Raw genomic sequence first — 9,078 nt, forward strand, 5'->3', positions numbered from 1 at the left:
AGTGGTCATTCATGATGGATAATTCAATCTCCAACACAATCTACATTCTTTCCAAAGACCAGAGTAATTTCCAGATTGACTTAGCTATTAGCAGTGGACATCCAAAATCCTTCTTGGCTCCCAGTGGTAAGCAGGTTTCCAAGTCTGGATCACTCTTTGTTTTTGAGTTGGAGTCTTACTCTGTCACCCAGACTGAAGTGCAGTGGCATGCTTCCAATCACCGCAGCCTCTATCTGCTGGACTCTGGGGATCCTTCCTCCTCAACCTTCCAAGTAGCCAGAACTACAGGCACACGCTACCACACCGGGCTATTTTTTTTTTTAATTGTAGAGACAAAGTCTCACCAAGTTCCCTGGGTGGGTCTCAAACCCGTGGGCTCAGACAATCCACTCGCCTTGGCCTCCCAAAGTGCTGGGATTACAGGCTGAGCCACTGAGCCTGGCCTGGAACACTCTTACCCAGAGATTTCAATGCCTTTCATCTGCCCACATCATGCTCAGAGAGTGCTGGTGCCACTCAGTAGGGTGCACACATAACATGGACTGTTCTGTTTCTTAGCCTTGTATTTCTCTTCTCTACCTCCCCATCCTCAGTTGATACCAAGTGACTGATTATAAGCTGGAGGAAATGCTATCTGGCTAATCCACCCACTTGCAACCATATATCTGGATATTTGGAAATAACTCAATGAAAGACTTCAAGTTTTCCTTTGTCGACATGTATAGCCCTGAAATCTTATAGCTCAGCAGTGTCCTTGGACACAGCTAACTGCATCATTAACACCTCTTTTCTTCACTTGGCATGCTATGTCTGACAGGCTTTCTCCCCACCTGGTGACCTAAGACTGGCCTGAGTGGCTTGGCACTCATCATGAAAAGAGATGCCAATGTCTCAAAAGTGCCAGAGATTCTGGCAGGCAGCCTGACTATACGGCAGCTGCTGTGATTTCCATAAGTGAGTAAGCCGAATGCAAAACCAAACAGCAGGACAGAGGCCACCCAGTTCCTGGAGCTGGCAGGATGGGAGTGGGGGAAGGAGCTCACTTCCTGAGAGTGAGTCTAGTCTAAATACCCAGGGAATATGATGGGGGACATTTGAGTGAAGCAATTCAAAGCAATGTTCCTCATCACCTCTGAAGAAAATGCTTTTGTACCAGCCATTTTTGCAAGGGACCAACTAGGGCTATTCCCATACCATCGAGTGAAATGACCAGTGGTACTTTCCTTAGATCTGGAAATATATCAAACTCAGTAACTCAGAAAATCTACTTAAGAGACTAAATTGTCCTTATCTCTACTCTTGTCTACACATCAAGCTAAGAAATGAATTGCCAAAACATTACCTTCAGTTGGTGCCACGCCATGTCTACTACAGTAGCCCTGATCTAATTGGCTAATCTCCGTGACTCAAATCCCCAGAAAATTGTTTGAGCCAGTTCCTCACTCTTTTCATCCTTTGAACCCACAGTGAGTCTGAAACAGCAGCTGAGGATGGGGAGGTGGAGAAGAGAAATACAAGGCTAAGAAATGAAACAGCCCAAATCACCCCTCTTTCCTTCTACAGACATCTAGACTGAAGTAATCTTGAGCTTGGGAGGAAAAAACATATCATATGAAACCACGTTTACACTCTTGCATTAGACTGGACATTCTAACTACAAATCTGAAATTGTGTGTCTGACTTGAAGTTTTATGGTACTATCTAGTACCTAGCAGCAGACAGGAGTTGTTATAGAAAGTTGTTATAAGACTGTCTAGTACCTAAGCTCAGGCAGAAGAGTCTTGGGGCCTCCTGGAGTTTTAATCCAAGAGTCAAGGAGGATTACCCAACATCCATTGACATTTAGAAGGAGTAATGGAAGACAAAAATTAAGTTATGCTTTGTCTTTTAAAGAGAGCATTAGTTAAGGATGGACTGGGATGTGCCAATACATAAACTCCAATGCATACAGTGGCTTAACCACAATAGAAGGTTTTACCTCCCTCAGGTGAAGTCAGTGAGCAGCTGTCCTCTGCATGCGCTTCTGGGATCCAGGCTCCTCCCATCTTGGGCCTGGACGATCCCCTAGGGCTCAGGGTGGGCATCCTGATGGAAAAAGAGGACAGAAAGCACTGAGGAGTCTGGGAACTACTCCCACTTGTTAAAAGCTTTGACCAGAAAATGGCACTTACATTCCATTAATTAGAACTCAGTCACCAGGCCATATTAAGCTGCAGAGAAAGCTGAGGGGGTATAGTCCAGCAGCAGGCCTGGAGATTTGGGGGTAGAATTGCTATAGCGATAAAGAGTGGCTCAAACATGGAGGACTAGAGTCCCAACCACCACAGAGTGCGTGCACACTGGTGAGCGTAGCTCTTTCCTTAAAGGAAGACCAGCACTCCCCAAAGGGACTTTTCTCCAGATGGTGTGTTGATGGACGGAACTAAAGAAGGAATGGGAAGAGAAGGGGGGTTACTTCTGTGAGAGGCCAGGAGCGAGGGCGGCCATATTCGGCTGCCTCATGAGGCCAACAAGGCTCCTGGAACTTGGCTACTGAGACCTTCCACTTGCAAGGGACTGGTTCCTTCCCCCTGTGTGATGAATATGGCCTGAAACTCTGAAGTCTCTGGGAGCCTGGACATGAACATGACCCTAAGAAAATCCTTTTTTGCTACTGAAAAAAAAATCTAGTAAAATTTGCTACTGGATGAAGAAGCCAGTAAACTCCACGAAGGCAGAAGAGTGACCTGGTCCTTCAACCCTACATAAATAAACATATTTTACATCCGATTAATTCCAAAACTGGATTTAATTTTTGTAAGTGCTGCACTCTGGTAGGATAAGAAGACACATCTGGCAGGGATGAGGTCATCACAAGAAGAGTTTGACTCTTCACAGTAAAAAAAAACAACCGCTATCCTTGGAATCTCACTCATGGTGGGAGCAGATAGCCTCGCTGGGAAGGCGAGGACTCCGGCAACTGGATCCCCCCTGTTACCTATGTTCCCGGCCTCCTCGTCGCTATTTAAAATGCAGAGGCGTCTCCACTCTCCCCCAGAGGTGCCGTTGGGCAGCAACACGCAGGACTCCATCCATGCAGCGCGGGTTTTTCTCTTCTCCTGGCTTCACTAGAGTTTTATTTTAAGCGCCCTCCCCTGCCCCGATTGCTGGAGACCAGCTGGACCGCGCGCTGGAAAAACAAAATAGGGGAGAGGGGGAGGCCCCTCAAATTCCAAAGCATAGCGCAGCCAAGGCTTCCCACATACACGGAAAGAAATGGGGAAGAAATAGCCCGTTAGGCACTTAGGGGTTGAAATGACTCCTCTCTCCCTCCCGAGCCCCAAAGAAGAAGGACCCCAGAGGACACCTTTCGCGGGCGCAGCTCTGGGGGTCTCCACGCTGCTAAGTGCGTCTTGGAGGCTGCGGGAGTCACTCTCGCAGTGCCTCTTCGCCAGCCGACGCGAAAACCAGGCCCCAAGCCTTCGAGGGTCGTGGGGACCCCCGCTGCGCCCCGGCGACGGGAGACTCGTCCGCGGGCTGCCGCCACCCGCCCGCCTGCTGCCACTCCGGCGCTGCGCGGAGACCCGGCCGCGCCTCTTGGAAAAAGCGGCTTTTGAGGACGGAGGGTCTCGGGAGGGCGACTGCAGGCAAGTGACTCTCGCCCCCTCCAGTAGAGACGCGGCAGCCGGACCCGGCTCCGGGGGAGGCAGCAGGCGCTAGGAGGACGCCCTACCCTAGTGCGGCGCCAACACATACAAGTTCCGCTAGGAATGTTTGAAAATACAAGTTTCTCCCTGGTTGAATTTTTTCTCCCTTTTAGTGTATTCCCTTCAAAAAAACACAAACGTGGACAGGCAGGCGCCACCGGTCTGGGAGCTGAAGTTCGGGACGGATGTAGATTTCGTTTGGTTCAAGTTGAGAAAATAAGGCTGGGAGCGTGGGGACTTCCGTCTCTGGATCGCGCGCAACGTCTGGGGCGCCCTCCGGGACAAGCACGCTCTTTCCCCCGCCCGAGGCCCGAGGGAGGCTCCCTGGAGGCGCTGGATCCCTGATTCCTGTGGGACTGGATCAGAGAAAAAGCCTGGGGACCACCGCCCGCACCCCTCAAGGCGTGGGCCCCAAGCGCACGCGGTGCGGGGCAGGAGGGAAGGCGAGTCTTTTGCCGAGGGCTCCCCGCGCAGCTCCCGCCATCCCCACCGCCTGATTTCGACTGGACGAGGTCGTCAGTTTTCTGGGGCAGAATACGAAGCCCGCTGCGGAACTAAACAGAAAGGCAATATTCCTGAGCTCTTTCAGTGCCCGGGTAGAGGAGAAAATTAAACAATGTAACTAATTCCTTTAGTAACTATCTGGAGCGAGCTGATGGCCTCGTTGCTTTTTCCGCTGAGGGCTCCCCAGAGCAAGCCTCGCGCCCGACCAGGCTAGGTCCCAGAGTGCGTGGAAAGGTGCCTTTTCGACATTGAGAAGAGGAACCTCACGGATACCTGACTGATACTTGAAACTGAGGCTACCCAGTGAAGGTTGAAGAAAAAGTGGAGAAGGAGGTGTAAAAGGGGGTCTCCTCACTGTCCCAGGTGTTGGTAACCCAAGGTAGATTTTGAAATTATTACAGATATGTCCCCTGTTCAAACGGCATGGATTTCCATCTCCAGGACCACAGCCTCAAAGTTCTCCCCCAGGGTGGCGACGGGGGACAATATTCCAGCGTTCTTGGAAAAAAAGAAAAAAAAAATCCCTGAAAGCTTCATCACTGAAGAATTACAATTATTCTTCTCACTTACCTTTTGATTACTGAAATAATTCAGGAAAAGGTAGATTCTGAATGTTTATGGAGACTCACCATTTCTGGAGAGTAAAAAGAGAGAGAGAGAAGGAAAATCTGGGAGAGAAGAAAGAGTGCAGCTTGTTCCTAGGTGGTGAAATGTGTCATCTGTGTTTTTTTGATTTTTTTTTTTTTCTGGCGTAAAAGGACAGACTGCCTTTCTGGGCATTATTTCCTGGAGGTGATAAAAGGAATAGAGCTAGATCAAGTTCTAAAAATGCATATATATGTAAGAAAGAGAGAGAGAGATAGAGAGAGAGAGAGAGAGAGAGAGAGAGAGAGAGAGAGCTCGAGCACAAGGGCTTTTCTACTTATGTGGATGGAAAACATATTTCTTGGCAAGAATATTTGCACTCCAGTTTTTGTTGTTTTTTTTTCCTGAGATTATCCGAGCTGGGTAGGACCTACCTCCTCCACATAGTCCTTACACCAAATATGCACTTGCAGAGTGCAGGGGGGGCATCACCCCACTGGTGAAAACTGAAGCTTTCCCATCTGTATTCAAGAGGTGCTGGCCAGAGCATCTGAGATACCCTGTCCGGCTGAGAGCCTAAGAAGTGACAAGTCAGTGTGAAAACCGGAGGGGCTGTTTCTTGGACCCGGCAAAGAACCCACTTCCCTAAAGGCTGAACCCAAAGGGCCAGACCCCTGGAGGATCAAACCATCAAGGAGAAGTCATCCTTTGGGGGAGAGAGGGTTGGTTGGGCTTTCTTCTTTTCAGGAGGAGCGGCATCTCATAAACTGTTTTCAAGGGTGGGGCTAAACTTGGAAAAGGCAATGAGTCTGCTTTTCTTACTGGCAATGTTTGGAAGGAGAAATTCACCAATGTTTTGGATCCTGTCCCTACTATTTAAAAGGCAAAGTATTCTAAAGGTAAGATTTAAAATAGGAAATCTGTAGACCCAGGTTTAGAATCTGCAGTGCACCAGATTTAAAAGCAGATTTGAAGCAAGTCCAGCTGTGTGTGGATATTGCCTGGGTTTCTATGCAAGACATCACCATGCCGTGTCATCTGTGTTATAGTCAGCAAATGGCAACAAATACACACAGCCACACACAAATTAATACTGAGATTCTTAGCTCCTGAATAAACTTTCTTCCTTATGTACCATTATTCCAGCTAAGATTTCCCCAGCTTTTCAGAAGTCTGGTCTCATGGCTTCTCTCCCTCTGGACCCCAGTCCTTCCCCCCCCCCCCCCCCCCCCCCCCTTTTTTTTTTTTTTGCGCTAAAAAGATACGCTCTGCCTTTTTGGGGGAAATATTTGTAGACGTATGATTATTTTTTAAAATCATTTCCCTACTCCAAGACTGGGCATAAGAAACAGAAAATAGCTTTTTTGGCTTGTTTGTTTGTTTGTTTCCCTATTTGGGAGGGCACCTTTCCACAGGGACCAAGGGACGGGTGGAGGAGGGAAAGAAAGCTGATTCTCGGTCTTGGCAGTGGATGTTGCCACCAGAGCTCGGCCAGCCGTCAGGATGTGTCCCTGGAGATGGGCACGGGAGACCTGGAGGTACAGAAACCAGACTCCCAATGTCCCCACGCCCGTCACACAAACGTACTCATGTGTGCCCGGGCACTGGTGAAGTCCACGTCTACCCACACACCAGAGCTCTCGGGGATCCCACACCAGTCTGCTCTACCCCATAAACAAATGCACCCACCTGCGTGCCCAGCCATAGATGCCCACTAAGTGCACACGGGCGCATTAACCCGCATCGCGCGCGCAGTGGGGCCCCCTCGCTAGACCAGCTCGGGCGCCTGGAGTGTGGCAGACGCTTCCCCGCGCGGGCGCTCGTCCTGCTGCGCGCCTGTCGGCCATTTATTGTCTGCTGGGGAAGCCTTTTCGAAAGCCAAGGAGCCTGGTCCGTTAGTGGAATAAAATGCTAAATAATTACCGCATGTAAAAATTTAAAACTTCGCATATTAAAAATAAACTAAGGAACTTTCATTCTTGGGGGCAATCCAGAGAAAACGAAGGCTCAGGAGTGAGAGGCTGCCGCCGAGTTCCTAGAGGAGCCGGCGGCGCTGACTCCTCCGGCCGAGCGGATTCGCCATTCAGGCTCCGGAAGTGACCCGAAGCTCCCCAAACCCATGCAAGAAAACTGCGCGCCGAGAACAGTGCCCACGCCGGGATTCTGCCCAGTGTGGTCAGATGGCATGTTGGTTTCGGGAGCGCAATTGACGGAACGCTAAGTGACGGGGAAAATGGATGTGAGAATTGTCTGCTGCAAGTTACTCCTAGATGTCCTCAGACCTGGTGTCTTTATTCTCTCTTTAAAATATAATTTTTAAAAAGGATATCTGCACTTACAGATGCCTGGATACCATTTCCTCTTAATAGCTAACTTTGTCAGAAAAAAAAAACCTCATAGTGGAGAAGGATTAACAAACGTCTCTTCCAACATATATCTTCACCCACAGAACCATAGATCCTCCAACAACCCCTACCTCAGGCACAGACATTGAGGCAGTTAAAGGCTTATTTTTTTTGAAATTAAGCACGACTATGTGTCATACTCAAGAGAAATACTATTTTTTTAAAAACACAAAATTTATAAGACTACCTTATTATATGCATAATTATATGGATAATAAGGTAACCCTAATTATATGGATATGGGTATCAGAGGGCACATATCTTATGTGAATATTTATCTAAAGTTCCATTAACACTGAATAAAGCATATATTACATACTTTCCTGTCTAGAAACGGTTACGTCTATAATAGATGGGAGAGGAATAAATCTGTATTAATTCTTTGGAAGGAAATTCATTAATAAGCCAAGCACTGAAAAGAGGGTCACAAATGCATTAAATCACAAATACAGATGATAGCAGAAAAGGATTTTCCCAAGGCCTCAGGACAGGAGAGGAATTGCACAAGTCCCTTCCTCTTCTACTTTAAGAATCCTATCTCTGAGAAACTTGAGGATGCTCTTTTCCCCATCTATTTCTTCAAGTTGTGGCTCAGCCTAGGGAGAGCTGACTGCCTCTGGATAGACCAGTTGTTAGTAGATTCACAAGGTCTTTCCCAAGCTCACATTCTAACGATGTCTGCTTCCCTTTCGTGTCCACCCCATCAGCCTGCCCCAACCAGTACTCCTGTTATGACACCCGCAGATGTCTCCATGCCCTTTCCCAGGTAGAGGATGGAGTGGGGGTAGGGCTCTGGGGAAGCCAGAAGGTGGGGAGGAGATACTTTGTTAATTTCTTAACTCTGTGTTTATTCCCGGAGTGGCTACACAGGCACAATGCACACCCACTCTAACATACATTCCCCAGCATATGCACTGTTCAAAAACCAAGACTGGACAATCACGGCCCGCAGAAATGCTAAAGACCATCAATTTCCAGGAGTCTGGGGTGGTCTCTATTCCTTGAAGGATATTTCCTCTGAGTTCAAGTTCCTCTATGCGAGTGAGTGCAGTCATCTTTGGGAAGATGGAAAAAATGGATGTCTCCCTCTGTCTTTCTAGTTCCTTAGATTTCCTCCGCTTTGCCGCATGTGCAAGGCAGCAGCACAACTAAGAGAAAAAAAGTGCCTCTAAACGTTCCCTGAGTAAGGGAAAATCTGGAGGAGACGGAGGAGACGGTGAGGGAGGGAGAGTTTAACGCCCCCCCCACCGAGTGTCAGAGTGATGGTTTCCCTCCAGCCACTAAAGCTGTACCAAATTATATCTTTTAAGGGGGATTTAATCAATTACCACCAGTAGGAATCTTGTCCCAGATACCCAGATACACACGCTCTCTTTTGCCTTTTTGCCCGGTAGATCCAAACCAAGGCTGGTGATTTTAGCAAAAAAAGGTTTCTTCCTCCCTTTTAGTTGAACCTTTGGTCCGTTCCCTCTCTTTTGGACATGGGGGGGATTAAATCTTCTTTCTTTTGATGTAGCATCTTCTGAAAGTCCTTTCTTTTTTTGCGTGTGTGTGCTGCTCAATGATTTTCAAATTATAATGTATTTTTACTGTGACTGTGAAAGTTGTCTGGGCACGGGGAGAGCTAGGTAGTGATCCTTTTAGAATATATTCTTCCTATTCCCGGTGATGAAATATATATTCTTCCCCCACAATCTGCCTTTCAGCACCCACCAAATTCCAGTTCCCACATCATGGTAGCACTAAGAAGGTCCCTCGCCTCCCTGGAGGTAAAATGCTCAGTCCTTCAGCTATGCTTTTTATATTTAGTCATTCTCTGGGACAGGTTAAAGAGTCCACTTTGATCCAGAATAATGCTGTATTGGTCTCCACAACCCCCCCCCCCCCCCCCCCCCCCA

This window comes from Carlito syrichta, unplaced genomic scaffold (assembly GCF_000164805.1).
Source record: "Carlito syrichta isolate Samal-C Ts95f unplaced genomic scaffold, Tarsius_syrichta-2.0.1 Scaffold304418, whole genome shotgun sequence".
In the NCBI taxonomy this organism is placed as follows: domain Eukaryota; kingdom Metazoa; phylum Chordata; class Mammalia; order Primates; family Tarsiidae; genus Carlito; species Carlito syrichta.